The sequence below is a fragment of the Pinus tabuliformis genome, chromosome 2_1, assembly GCF_031772625.1.
Source record: "Pinus tabuliformis cultivar Carrire ecotype Pingquan chromosome 2_1, CPIR1, whole genome shotgun sequence".
In the NCBI taxonomy this organism is placed as follows: domain Eukaryota; kingdom Viridiplantae; phylum Streptophyta; class Pinopsida; order Pinales; family Pinaceae; genus Pinus; species Pinus tabuliformis.
The window spans coordinates 948,396,435-948,411,615 of record NC_142299.1 but is presented as its reverse complement, the minus strand read 5'-3'; the positions used below and the strand labels follow the sequence as shown (position 1 = coordinate 948,411,615).

The following is a 15,181-nucleotide window of genomic DNA, read 5'->3' as shown; positions in this document are numbered from 1 at the left end:
TTGGTGTCATCAGTGACATATCCTAAGCCTCGTCGATTCTTGTTATTTTGAATCTCTTCCCGGGGCTTGATGATGGTTTTGGAAGAAATTTGAATTTGATCATGAACAACTTCGACACTTGAAGTTGTTTGGATGAGTGATTTGGAATCAACATCTTTATCTTTATCTGCATGGTTGAATGACTTGGAAGAAGCACTCTTTTGTTGCAGCTCATCTCTTTGTAATTGCGACTCGAGTTGAAGAAACTCAATGGTTTCATGTGTTTGTTGTAGATGCCTTGAAAGATCAACAAGAGTTTCTTTGCTGACGTGCACCATGTCTTCATCACTGGAGATGATCAAACTGTGAAGAATGTGTAACAATTGAATATGTTGTGCCATCTGAACTTGCTCACTTGAAATCAGGCTCTCTCGTCGTAGATGTCGTGCTTTGAATTGTTTCACTTGATTTTGTTACTTGAATGACAGGCTCGCTTGCTATGGGACTTGAATGGCACGCTCGCTTGATTTGTTGCTTATTGCACTTGCTGAGAACACTTGCTAGAGTTGTAGAACTTTCTTGCTTAAACTCTGGAATTCACGCTCGCTTGATGATGATCGTGTTTGCATAAATGCTCACTTATTTGAAGGAATAGCTATGCTTGCTTGATGTCGATCTCAACTTGCTTGATTGGTGTTAGAGTTGAGCTTGTTTTGTTGCTTTGATGGTTGCTGCAAGGAGTTAAAACTCATGGACTCACTTGATTGTGCTTTAAAGGAAGGGTGTCGAACACTGTCGAAAATGCACCCAAAAAAGCTTACAATGATTTCAATGATTCACTACAATGAATTCTATTTGTCTCAATTCAAGACTTGGGTGTCGGTTTCAATCGAGAATGCACCCTTACAATTCAATGTGATTTGAGTTTGATTACAAGTTCAACAATGTTGATGTAGACTATGTGCCGAAACGCTGAAGTTTACAGATTCATTAACTTGATTGTAGTGATGTAGACATTGCTTTGAAATGCTGGAGTTTGTAGATTCATGAACTTGATTGTATTGAGTGTTGTTTGTTGAGGTAGAATGCCGATGTTGAAAACTTTGATTATTTGTTGTAGTGTTGTTCTTGCAGCTATGTGTTGTGCTTGCTTTATGTATGCGATGAAATTATTGATGTGTCACAACTAGACACAGATCGAAAAGCAAAAACATGAATCCATAAAACACATGCGCCATCAAGCACACATAGTGTACCTTAGATCCCCTTATTCAATTTCGGGCGGATCTAGGACACATCAACACTAAAAAATGATATCTTTATTAATCACTGAGTACATCTGAAGCAATGATAATGCCAAGCTGACAACCCTTTGAAACAACTCGCCTTCAAAATCTGAATGGACAGTGACACGATCCCTCTCAAAGTAAAACAATATTTTGAATTACAACAACTTTCCCTTATCACTCCAAATACAAAATCACTTCTTACTTCAAAAATACAAAATATACTCCTTATCTCTCCAAAATTACAAAACACTTATCACTCCAAAATATTACAAAACAAAATTCACCTTATCGCTCCATAAAATCACTTCAAGCCTCTCCAAATTCAACTTATCACTCCAAAAAACAACAAATTTAAAGTCACACCTTATCACTCCATTACGAAAACATCCCTTAAAAGAATTTCATGAATTCCCTTTTAAAGAAGATCAATGGGTAAACTGCGGGTACAAGAGGTTGCTTTTGCAAACTTTCAACTTGCTTGCTACCACAGGGACTGCTGTTTTAAGGCTTTGAATCTTGAAGGGAAAGTACTTACTTTTGAAAAAGGACAAAATGCTAATTTTCAGCAAGCAAAGCGCTATGCATCTCTAGCTGAGCGATATTGGCAGAAGGCTATGGAATTTTATTGTGCAGAATTGTAGTGTCTGTGAGTGTCCAGAACATGAGTTTCCTGAGACTTTTAAAGGACCAAATGGACAGCTTCCTGTTGATGACTTAAAATGCCAAGAAGGAAAACCTCAAGCTATGGTTGACTGAACTCTAGATAAAAAGGCTTTCAACGGCTGGATGGAAACCGACAATCCCTGGACATATGATGATGAGACGGACAACTCGGAAATGACATATGTGAATCTTCTACTAAATCCTGAACGTTACACTGGATACATGGGGCCATCAGCTAGAAGGATATGGGATACGATATACAAAAAACATTGTATGAACGATTTACCAGGGGATGCTTCTACAGAGAGGCGGGTTTTCTACAAGCTTATTTCAGGAATGCATTCTTCCATTTCAGCTCATATTGCTAAAGAATATCTACTAGACGAAGGAAAAAATTTATGGGGACCGAATCCACCTCTGCTCTATGAACGGGTGTTGAAACATCCTGACCGTGTCAGAAACTTGTACTTCACATTTCTTTTTTGTGCTTCGAGCAGTGACAAAGGCAGGAGACTGTCTCTCTCAAGCAGAGTACAATACAATGAATTCATTAGAAGACCAAAGTACATTGCCATTGGTTAAGGAACTTGTATACAACAAGCGGTTGCAATCAGCTTGTCCAATTCCTTTTGATGAGGCCAGGCTATGGAAGGGTGAAAATGGAAATGAGTTGAAAAGTCAAATTCAGTTGCAGTTCAGAAATATCAGTGCTCTGATGGACTGTGTTGGATGTGAAAAATGTCGGCTGTGGGGGAAGCTTCAAATCCTTGGTCTTGGAACAGCAATGAAAATACTTTTCTCAGTGGATGGCAATGACTTGATAAACCCATCGGCACAGCTGCAGTTACAAAGAAATGACTCAGATCAACTGTATCCACCAAAAGTTTCACTTTGGTGATGGCGCAGGTTCGAATTTTAACATGACAAATTAGAAGAGAACAATTTATCGCGCCAAACTTCGAAATACTTCACGCTCTGACAGCAAATGACGGTGTCCGAAGCAGGTACGCGGTTTCGACAAGCAAGCCACCGGTTTGTCCACGATATTGCAGCCACCACGCATATCTTCCAAGTCCAATTTTCCCTTCTGACAGGGTCGACACGATCTACCAACTGTACACAAGCTGACGAACCTTAAAATGAAAATGCGCGGAAGAGCTATACTGGATCGGCGCGATTGGCCCTCCAAATCACGCGACGACTTCACTTTAATCACGCCTTTCAAACCATCCACTCAGCGTACAGGTCCCTCCATACAGCTCTGATACCACATAATGAAAATAGAAATTAACTCAGACAAATTACAAAAACACATATAAAAATCAGACACAAAATATGGACGGAAAAAGGCTGAAGCCTCATGCTTCTCTCACACTCTCCATCTTCCAATAATTGAATATAGTGTTACAAATAAATAGATGAGAGATAGTGTTCTCAAGATAGTGGGTGCTATCTTAGACACTTTTGGTTGAGATAATTTCTCCTTTGGTTGAGATAATTTCTCACCAGACACACACCAATATAGGAGTTACCTAAACTAACTCCTATCTTAGAGGAACAACCCAAGAGTAGGGCACAAATTCCTAACTCGGAATATTTAATTAATTAATTTTTTTTGGATTTATTATTGTTTTATGAGAGAGGCTAACAATATATATATATATATATATATATATATATATATATATATATATATATTGCGTTTCCTCGTTTCCAAAATTGTGGGGGGGGGGGTCACGTTTCGGAAACTCGTACCCGTTTCTCCATTTCGTGCAACTTAGGGTTATTACAATTATCCATGAGTAAGGCATACAATGATGATATGTAGCTTCTATACAATTGATCTTCAATAATAATAGTGCAATAGAAAAACCCTAGATTACCAATACATTCCATACGTTAGACATAGGGGAAAAATTCATCAACAATAAGGCTTACTTACAAGATGACATGCATGAACAATCCATTCGTTGATCCAAGATAACTTCTCCGAAGCCAAGAGAAGAGCTCCAATAAACAATGTTCTCCATAGATCACATCTCTCCAGGATACAAAGAAGCTAAAACTCTCTTAAGAGAGGCCAAATTAGTTCAAGTGATGATGATTGAAATGAAAAGTCCTCTCCTATATTAATACGAGGAGGATGATTCCAAATATTAGCCTCAAAGCCCCTACTAACAAGTTAAATCACAAGAAACACTTGGGTTACAAGCCAACCCACTAGCGTTTGATCATAAGTGCAAAATAAGTCCACACGTCTGAGTTGCTAGCCTTCTAAAGCTGATGTCATGTGCAAAATGGCCTCCATATGCTATGTCCAAGTGCTAGAAGGTGCCCAATGTGATGTAGAAGCATGTAAAAATCATGATTTGAGGGACGACCCTCAAATTCACCTCAATGGTTACATGTGGTCGCAAAATCGAGCTGGGGTACAACAAAGTGGTCTCCATGGGTCTCTAATTGTGAAAAGTGTCAACCTCTGCTCTAGTGTTGAGGGCTTTTTGGGTGCAAGTAGCCCTCCAAAGTCTCTGAAGGTTAGGTCATCCTCTTCTAGGCCTTGGATCCGTTGCCATTCGTCATAAGGTGCTAAGGCCAACTTGGGGGCATGTTGGGTCTTGGTGTATCATCGAGAAGAATCATTAAATCCAGTGAAAAGCGACACAACTTTGTGGGTGCAAGGAGTGCTTTGGTTCATGGGTGATATGCTTGTGTTGTTGGGAGGCCCAATAGTCTGAAAGCTTCACTTGGTAGTGCCAATATCCTTCTCAAATTGCTTGGATACCTGTGAGTTAGTTGCCCAAGACATGGGTTGCTGAACCACCTGACAATCACACATAGATTCTAGTGAATAAACCAATCATTAAGGAACAAAATCATTATTGCATCTAAGTGAACCAAGCTTGAGTGTTATGGGCTATTTAATACTTCAAATAAGGATCCCTTTCCAAAATCACGGCCTTGAACTTGCAATGGTGTTTTCTCCGTAGGTGGGAGTGGCTAAAGGACAATCCTATTAGGTGTTTCCATCCCCTAAGGGGGAAGTAACATTTCCTCATTCCACCCTTCAATCGATAGGTGTCAGTGAATAATAATGATGGAAACAGAGGAGACAAGACTTTGTGGCCAAGTGCAACATCAAAGGGACTGGCTGATGGGGGATCCACACCCTGATTGTATAGATGTGAGGAGTGAGCAATTATGGATGGTTGAGTTACCAACTCGGCCTTTGCTTTTCAACCCCTATTGTGAACCTTTTACTTTTGCTTTTTTCTTTCTTTCTTTTCTTTGTATTATTACTCATAGCTCGATGGTTAGAGCTTGCTTTGAATGAAATAACAATTGTATTACCCCTTAATGAGGTAGTTCATTGCCCATTGGGATATTTTCATTAGATTTTCCTCAAAAGGAAAGGAAATTTACCTTAGAGGTATCTAAGGGAAACCCTCTAAAGTGATAGGCTCTTATAGCAAGACAAAATTGCTAGAAAAGGGACACCATGGTGTAATTGCACAATTGTGTTCATTGAGTGTTTAAACATTTGTATCCTTTGCTACAATAGATCTCCAAAGTTTATAAATGATCATTCTAAGGTATATGGAGAGATGGGTCTTCCACTTGCTCGAGATCATGACCATGCTATTCATTTGCAACCTGGAAATGTACCACCTAACATTAGGCATTGCATGTATCCATATGCACAAAAAAGTGAGATTGTGAGTATGGTTCAAGCTAAGTTGCACGAAACTTCTAGGAACCCGATGTTTTGGGTCGTACTCGTAGTCAAAACTCGACTGAAACTCGGTCGAAACTCAACCATCATGTAATCATTTACGATAGTTAATATAGACTTGGTTGTCCTTATAAATTGTCATCTATGGGTCTTATTCCCTCTTTTCTTTCAAGATAATGTGTTATTCACTTATTTATAAATTTATTTTGTATATATATATATATATATATCTATATATATATATATATATATATATACATATATGACGTTTCAACTGACGTTTCAGCTAACATTTCCATTTTTTGGAGGCGACGTTTCTAAATGTACCTGTTTCTGAACTTCGAAATGTTGCGACGCTTTGTGCCTCTTAGGGCTCATGAAATGTTAGAGGTTGGCATCATTCAACCTAGCTAGAGCACTTTCTCTTCACTATTGGTAATGGTTATAAAAGAGGATGGTCCATGGTGTGTGTCGATATTACAGATAGCTCAACAAAATGACAATCAAAGATAAGTTTCCTATTCTTGTCATTGATGAATTATTAGATGAATCTCATGGAGACTAAGTTGGATCTATGTTTGGTGCAATTTTGATGCAAGAAGGAAGGTCTCTTGCCTTTGAAAGTAGTGAAGTTAAAAGAAAGAACTTACTCAGACCCATCTATGAAAAAGAAATGTTGGCCATAGTATGTGCAGTTAAGAAATGGTGCCCATACCTAATAGAAAGACACTTCAAAGTAAAAACACATCATGATAGTTTGAAGTACTTCTTGGAACAAACACTGTCTTCAGAAAAGCAACAAAAATGGGTTACAATGATGCTAGGTTATGACTCCAAAATTATCTACAAAAACGGAAAATAAAATATTGTGACAAATGCACTCTTAAGGAAAGAGGAAGACAAAGAGTTTAATATGCACTATTTATATTCCACAATTTGGTTAGGTGGAAGAAGCAACGATAGAATGGAAGCAAGGTGTGAAGGCTCACAAGATCAATCAACAACTACAAGAGGACCTCGATGCAATATAACAGTTTATGTGGAAGAATGATTTGTTGTGGTATCAAGATTGCTTGTACTTATGTAAGAGTTCTCAACTCAAAGAAAAGGTCCTTTTGGAATTACACACTTCTCTTGTAGGAGGGCATTTAGGGTTCATGAAAACATACCATTGGATCAAGAAAGATGTTTTTGGGAAGATCTTATTGTAGATGTGCAAAAGTTTGTATGGTATACCAACAAAATAAGGGGGAGACAATCAAGACCCTTGAGCTGCTACAACCATTCTAGCCATACCAAGCCGACATTGTGAAGAAATTTCAATGGATTTATTACAGGTTTAACTAAATTTGAAGAAAAAAATGTCATTGTGGTAGTGGTAGATCGAGTGACAAAGTATGCACATTTTTGCTCTCTTTCTAATCCTTTTAAAGCAAGTACAATGGTAGAAGCATTCTTGGAAAGATTCCAAATGCTACATGGAATATCGAAGATTATTATAAGTGACAAAGATCCAATTTTGACTAGAAATTTTTAGACTAAATTATTTTCTTGTCTAGGTACTTAATTGGCTCGCAACTCATCTTACTGTTCTCAATCTAATGGGCAAAATGATATTGCGAATACATGTTTAGAAGGATATCTATATTGTGATATGTAGAGGCAATGGGTCAAGTGGTTGCCCTTGGTAGAATCATGGTACAACACATCCTTCCATATTTCATCAGAAATCTCCCCATTTATGGCACTTTCTGGATGTCATCCTCCATCCATCACGTCACCCTTGAATGGGACTGTAAGGCCTCAAGCAGTGGACGACAACATAGGGCACCAAAAATAGGTTTTCAAACTATCAAAGATGAAATTGGTTATGGCACATAACATGATGAAACAAGAAGTAGATAAACATTGCAATGAAAGGGAATTTGAAGTGGGGAATTGGGTATTTGTGAGAATACAACCATATAAAGAGATTTCCCTCAAGTAACAAAAGGACAATAAATTAGCATTGATGCATTATGGCCCTTAGAAGGTGTTGTAGAGGATTGAAAGTGTGGCTTACAAATTGGAGTTGCGTCCATTTTCATGTGGTCTTCCTTGTTTCTTGGTTACAAGATCCCAATTCAAGCTATTTTACCATAGATTAATGAAGAAGTGCCATGTCGACACTAAAACCGCTTATTAAACCCTAAGTATTAGTTATTATGTTTTTATTGTCATATTGTTATGTCAGTGAGAACCTTTCATTATACCGTTTCATTATAATCTACCCTTTGTCTCCTATATATGTACTATGGAAACATAGTCTTAGGATCATCAAATCTTGTCTTATATGTTTTATTCATTGTAAAAAGAGATTTCCCCATCATAGTTGATTGTAATTGTTGGTTTCTTATAATTTTTAATGCCCAAGGTTCATAACACTAGCCCTTCAGATCGGGCTCAACATTGGTTCATGTAGGTTTTGGATCTTTTAGTGTCCATGGGCATTCATATGGACCATCTCCCTTCATTTAGATATTTTGTGGATGCACTTGACCACCTCCTACCTACTAGACATGAGTGAAATACAATAATTAGGGATGACATTAAGGCAGTTTATCCAAATCACTTGGGTTAACCCTCATGGTGGGTTATGCCCAAAGATGGCCTTCTATGCTGAACCCTTCTTGGAGCTTAGAGATTGAATCATTGTTCAACCATAGTATACACTCTGCCATTGTGTACACGCTCTTCACATGCCCCTAGGCCAATTCAAGGTGGGTTCTCACAAACTTAGGGTAGAGACAAACAACTAGATCAATTGATGAACTTCTTTGGTCTTAACTCTTGGGTAAGGTGCTTGTCCTCCATGAACTTACATTTTCAAAGATGATGGTTTTAAAGAGTGGCTGATCAACTTGCCATATCTCTTTGTTCCTTTCAATGAACTGACTGGCTATGAAGGTTAGTTGGTGATGTGGAAAAGTAGTATGTTGATGTGGTTTTGATCAATCCACTTGAAAAAAAATACAGAAGGAAGTATGCCTTGAATAAACAGAAAGTAGTTTTTGTTTTGTGAAAATGGGGAAATTTCTAGAAGTGCCTAGTTATGTCCAATAATTTTGTGTTATCTGAGCTGAAATTTTTTGCAGACATCTACGCTGACACTAACTCGATTTTTTGATTAAAAGCTATTATTTTTTAATCGTTTGCTATTTTGACAAATTCAACTTCCTTGAAGGTGATTCTGAAACAATTATTTTAGGGTCCCATTAGGTCAAGTAATGCCCATGCAACAAAACTGAGCCAAGATATTCATTAAATGCACACCTTCCTTGAAGATAGTTCCATAATCATTCATCCATAAAGTTGTTTAATACCTTAAACCCTGTGATGCCATGATAACAAAATCATCAAACTATGCCAAAATAATTCAAGAAATAGCATACCTACTTGAAATGGATTGAATACCCTGGAGATTGTTTGAATAACAATTTCTTATCAATGTAGATATTTTCCTCCTAGATATTTCTAATGCAATGGTCGTATTACCTTGTAAGCTTATATAAGGCAGTTTATGAAGAAATTTCAAGCCCCACTTTGGTTATCAATTTTCCTTATCACTCCATGCATTTAGTTTTAAATCCAAGCATGATAAAAATTGTAAAATCTGGAAATAACTATTTTTTTGAAAACACAAATTTAGAGATTTCACAATTGCTGAAATTGTAAAAATAAAACACAACAAAATTATGAGAGCCACACATAGAAAATAACACAATGATTTTTGGTCAATGTGACCCTGGAAAACCCCCTACAACTCTTGGGGAAAACCAGTTTGAGAGGTTTTCTTTATTTCTGAAAATGCTTTTACAGAGAAATTGAAATACATAGTAAAAATTCCAGCAATCACAAATTACAAGTTATCTCGAATTCCATGCTTGAACTCCACCTCAAAAATCGTGCCAATCAGCGAACAACACATAATTTTTACAGCGATAAAACAACATTAAATTTGCACGACTTGCCTCGAAAAATGTGCCCAAAACTTGTATGGATTGTACGGATTTCAACAGTATGACTTCCTCGAAATTCGTGCCCAAATCCGCTTCGAAATTCATGCCCAAATCCGCCTCGAAATTCATGCCCTTGATGTTGTCCCTCTTCAATTTCTGTGCTGCCCCTCTTCCTCGATTTTTGTGCTTTTCTCCTACTGTACGATTTTGCTTTGGGATGTGTGCCAATAAATGTTGATGTCCAAATTCGCTGAAATGTCTTGTTGCTGCTCTCATTCACTTCCTCACTGCTCAGAAATTTTCTCCTTGCTCTCTCTTCTCTTTCTCGCAAATGCTCATGAAAGAATAAATTGATCTTTCCCTCTTCTCTTCTCCTTTTAACTCTCTAAATGGCTTTTTAGGTTATCCAAAGATCTAATGGTTGAGATTCATTTAGATCTAGGGATGAGAATAAATGTGCATTTAATTTTCACTTTGTATTTTTTAACTCACACACTTAGCTTTTTATTTCCATAGTCACTTTTTCACTTTTTAATTCTTCATTGACTTTAATAAAGTCACTTTTAAATTTGAATGTAACTTTACCACTTATAAAGTCACTTTTAAATTAGAATGTAACTTTACCACTTATAAAGTCACTTTTAAATTTAATTGACTTTGCCACTTATAAAGTCACTTCTGACACAGCCTTGCATATTTCATCAGAAATCTCCCCATTTATGGCACTTTCTGGATGTCATCCTCCATCCATCACATCACCCTTGAATGGGACTGTAAGGCCTCAAGCAGTGGACGACAACATAGGGAACCAAAAATAGGTTTTCAAACTATCAAAGATGAAATTGGTTATAGCACATAACATGATGAAACAACAAGTAGATAAACATTGCAATGAAAGGGAATTTGAAGTGGGGAATTGGGTATTTGTGAGAATACAACCATATATAGAGATTTCCCTCAAGTAACAAAAGGACAATAAATTAGCATTGATGCATTATGGCCCTTAGAAGGTGTTGTAGAGGATTGAAAGTGTGGCTTACAAATTGGAGTTGCGTCCATTTTCATGTGGTCTTCCTTGTTTCTTGGTTACAAGATCCCAATTCAAGCTATTTTACCACAGATTAATGAAGAAGTGCCATGTCGACTCTAAAACCCCTTATTAAGCCCTAAGTATTAGTTATTATGTTTTTATTGTCATATTGTTATGTCAGTGAGAACCTTTCATTATACCGTTTCATTATAATCTACCCTTTGTCTCCTATATATGTACTATGGAAACATAGTCTTAGGATCATCAAATCTTGTCTTATACATTTTATTCATTGTAAGAAGAGATTTCCCCATCATAGTTGATTGTAATTGTTGGTTTCTTATAATTTTTAAGGCCCAAGGTTCGTAACACTAGCCCTTCACATCAGGCTCAACATTGGTTCATGTGGGTTTTGGATCTTTTAGTGCCCATGGGCATTCATATGGACCATCTCCCTTCATTTAGATATTTTGTGGATGCACTTGACCACCTCCTACCTATTAGACATGAGTGAAATACAATAATTAGGGATGACATTAAGGCAGTTTATCCAAATCACTTGGGTTAACCCTCATGGTGGGTTATGCCCAAAGATGGCCTTCTATGCTGAACCCTTCTTGGAGCTTAGAGATTGAATCATTGTTCAACCATAGTATACACTCTGCCATTGTGTACACACCTTCACATGCCCCTAGCCCAATTCAAGGTGGGTTCTCACAAACTTAGGGTAGAGACAAACAACTAGATCAATTGATGAACTTCTTTGGTCTTAACTCTTGGGTAAGGTGCTTGTCCTCCATGAACTTACATTTGCAAAGATGATGGTTTTAAAGAGTGGCTAATCAACTTGCCATATCTCTTTGTTCCTTTCAATGAACTGACTGGCTATGAAGGTTAGTTGGTGATGTGGAAAAGTAGTATGTTGATGTGGTTTTGATCAATCCATTTGCAAAAAAATACAGAAGGAAGTATGCCTTCAATAAATAGAAAGTAGTTTTTGTTTTGTGAAAATGGGGAAATTTCTAGAAGTGCCTAGTTATGTCTAATAATTTTGTGTTATCTGAGCTGAAATTTTTTGCAGACATCTACGCTGACACTGACTCGATTTTTTGATTAAAAGCTATTATTTTTTTAATTGTTTGCTATTTTGACAAATTCAACTTCCTTGAAGGTGATTCTAAAACAATTATTTTTGGGTGTCATTAGGTCAAGTAATGCCATGCAACAAAATTGAGCCAAGATATTCATTAAATGCACACCTTCCTTGAAGATAGTTCCATAATCATTCATCCATAAAGTTGTTTAATACCTTAAACCCTGTGATGCCATGATAACAAAATCATTAAACTAAGCCAAAATAATTCAAGAAATAACATACCTACCTGAAATGGATTGAATACCCTAGAGATTGTTTGAATAACAATTTCTTATCAATGTAGATATTTTCCTCCTAGATATTTCTAATACAATGGTTGTATTACCTTGTAAGCTTATATAAGGTAGTTTATGAAGAAATTTCAAGCCCCACTTCGGTTATCAATTTTCCTTATCACTCCATGCATTTAGTTTTAAATCCAAGCATGATAAAAATTGTAAAATCTGGAAATAACTATTTTTTTGAAAACACAAATATAGAGATTTCACAATTGTTGAAATTGCAAAAATAAAACACAACAAAATTATGACAGCCACACATAGAAAATAACACAGTGATTTTTGGTCAATGTGACCTTGGAAAACCCCCTACAACTCTTGGGGAAAACCAGTTTGAGAGGTCTTCTTTATTTCTGAAATTGCTTTTACAGAGAAATTGAAATACACAGTAAAAATTCCAGCAATCACAAATTACAACTTATCTCGAATTCCATGCTTGAACTCCACCTCAAAAATCGTGCCAATCAGCGAACAACCAAAACATAAATTTTTACAACGATAAAACAACATTAAATGTTGCACGACTTGCCTCGAAAAATGTGCCCAAAACTTGTATGGATTGTACAGATTGCAACAGTACGACTTCTTCGAAATTCGTGCCCAAATCCGCCTCAAAATTCATGCCCAAATCCGTTTCGAAATTCATGCCTTTGATGTTGTCCCTCTTCGATTTCTGTGCTGCCCCTCTTCCTCGATTTTTGTGCTTTTCTCCTACTGTACGATTTTGCCTTGGGATGTTTGCCAATAAATGCTGATGTCCAGATTCGCTGAAATGTCTTGTTGCTGTTCTCATTCACTTCCTCACTGCTCAGAAATTTTCTCCTTGCTCTCTCTTCTCTTTCTCTCAAATACTAATGAAAGAATAAATTGATCTTTTCCTCTTCTTTTCTCCTTTTAACTCTCTAAATGACCTTTTGGGTTACTCTAAGATTTAATGGCTGAGATTCATTTAGATCTAGGGATGAGAACAAATGTGCATTTAATTTTCACTTTCTATTTTTTAACTCACACTTATCCTTTTATTTCCATAGTCACTTTTTCACTTTCTAATTCTTCATTGACTTTAATAAAGTCACTTTTAAATTTGAACGTAACTTTACCACTTATAAAGTCACGTTTAAATTAGAATGTAACTTTACCACTTATAAAGTCACTTTTAAATTAAATTGACTTTGCCACTTATAAAGCCACTTTAGGAGAAAAATAAAAATAAATTTGGACACTTTTCCTTATTCCAAAGATCAAAGCCTTAGGGATCCACTTGTCCTCTGGTACCCAAATTTTAACACATCCCTTATCGAGGAAAGTGTTCCTCATCACTCCCATCTTGTCTCTGAAGTAGACATGCTTGTCCTGTGGTAAGGCTTAGGTGAAAATGTCCGCTACCTGCTCATTTGTGGAAATGTACTCAAGCCTGACAACTCCCTTTTGGACATAGTCTCTAATGAAGTGATACTTGATCTCAATATGCTTTGACCTGTCATGAAAAACTGGATTCTCCGTGAGTTTTATGCAACTCTGATTATCACAGTAAATTACTGAAGGTCTCAACGACTGACCAAATAAACCAAACAACACCTTGCGAAGCCATATGGCCTCACAACTAGCCAAACTAGCTGCCATATATTCTGCCTTAGCTGAGCTCAATGCAACTGACTGTTGCTTCCTGCTGATCCACGACAGAGCTGTCGAACCCAGCTCAAAACAACACTCGGAAGTACTCTTCCTATCTGAAGCACAACCTGCGCAATTTGAATCCGTGTACCCTGCCAGTCTCACTCCATCACCTTGTCTATAATCCAGACCAATATCCACAGTCCCCTGCAAGTAACGAAGAATGTGTTTTGTAGCCACCCATTGCACTCTCCTGGGCTCACACATCAACTGACTCATAGTGTTAACTGCAAAACATATATCTCATCGAGTTTTGACCAAGTACATCAAACAACCAATCAACTTTCTCTATAGAGTAGGATCCACCAACTCGGAATCAGAAGCGTGAAGCTTTTTCCAGTTAGTGATCATAGGTGTAGACATGACTTTGCAATCCTCCATGTGAAATCTGCTAAGAATATCCACAATGTATTTCCCTTGTCCTAGGAAGAAATGCCCCTCCTCCTGCCACACTTCCAATCCCAGAAAATAATGCATCAAGCCAATATCCTTCATCCCAAACTTTGAAGCAAGATTTCTCTTGCAGCCCTTAGTGAGTCTCTCTGCACCAGTGATGATCAAGTCATCAACATACAACACCAGAATGAGAGGCTCCTCACCCACCACAATGAAGTATAGGTTCGGATCAGCCTCACTCTTTGTGAAACCCAACTGCTGCAAGTATGTATCAATCCTAGAGTACCAAGCTCTAGGAGCTTGCTTGAGGCCATAGAGTGCCTTTTTCAATCTGCATACATGGGACTCCTTCCCATGCACCCTAAAGCCCTGCGACTGCTCAATATAAACCTCCTCCTAGATGAAGCCATTGAGAAATGCGGTTTTTGCATCCATCTGATGGATCTTCCAACTTGTTGACCACTGGAGTGGCACCTGATGATTATATGAAGACTCGATGCCCAAGGATGATTCAGAGGACACTTGTACCATCAGTTATCGTTAGTCAACAGAGTTTTTTAACTCTACTTCTATCTTCTCATCATCTTTCTTGTACCCAGATTACACACCCTGCAGGGAATTGTAATAAGTGATACTAGTAATGATGAGTTTTGAGCCTGTAACAGGCTTAGGATGTTGGGACTCTATCAGAAAATGAGTACACCTTGGATTGTTTTTTTAATCTGGCTAAATATCCCTTCTTTTTCAGAGGCAGATAATTTTCTAGGTCTTTTCACTCACGTTTTATCCCAAAGCCAGGGTGACGGTTTGAAGATTGAGCCCCAGATACATCTTAGCGTCTAGAGTCTGTATATTACCATACTAGATCACACAAAAAGTTTCGTGGAATTTGGCTAGGTCTAGGTAGGATTTTTTAATAATTAAAAATTTCTCGCAAAACAGGATTTTTTAATTATTTTCTATGTAATGGTGTAAATAAGTGGCCTTA

General features: G+C 37.4%; 1 protein-coding gene and 1 pseudogene across 1 annotated transcript in view; both read left to right on the top strand.

The window, feature by feature from the left end:
• LOC149203783 (uncharacterized) overlaps positions 1-15,181 on the top strand; it is an 84,411-nt gene that overhangs the window by 42,283 nt on the left and 26,947 nt on the right. The window lies entirely within an intron of this gene.
• On the top strand, positions 1,697-2,829 carry LOC149203784 (endoplasmic reticulum oxidoreductin-1 pseudogene; annotated as a pseudogene).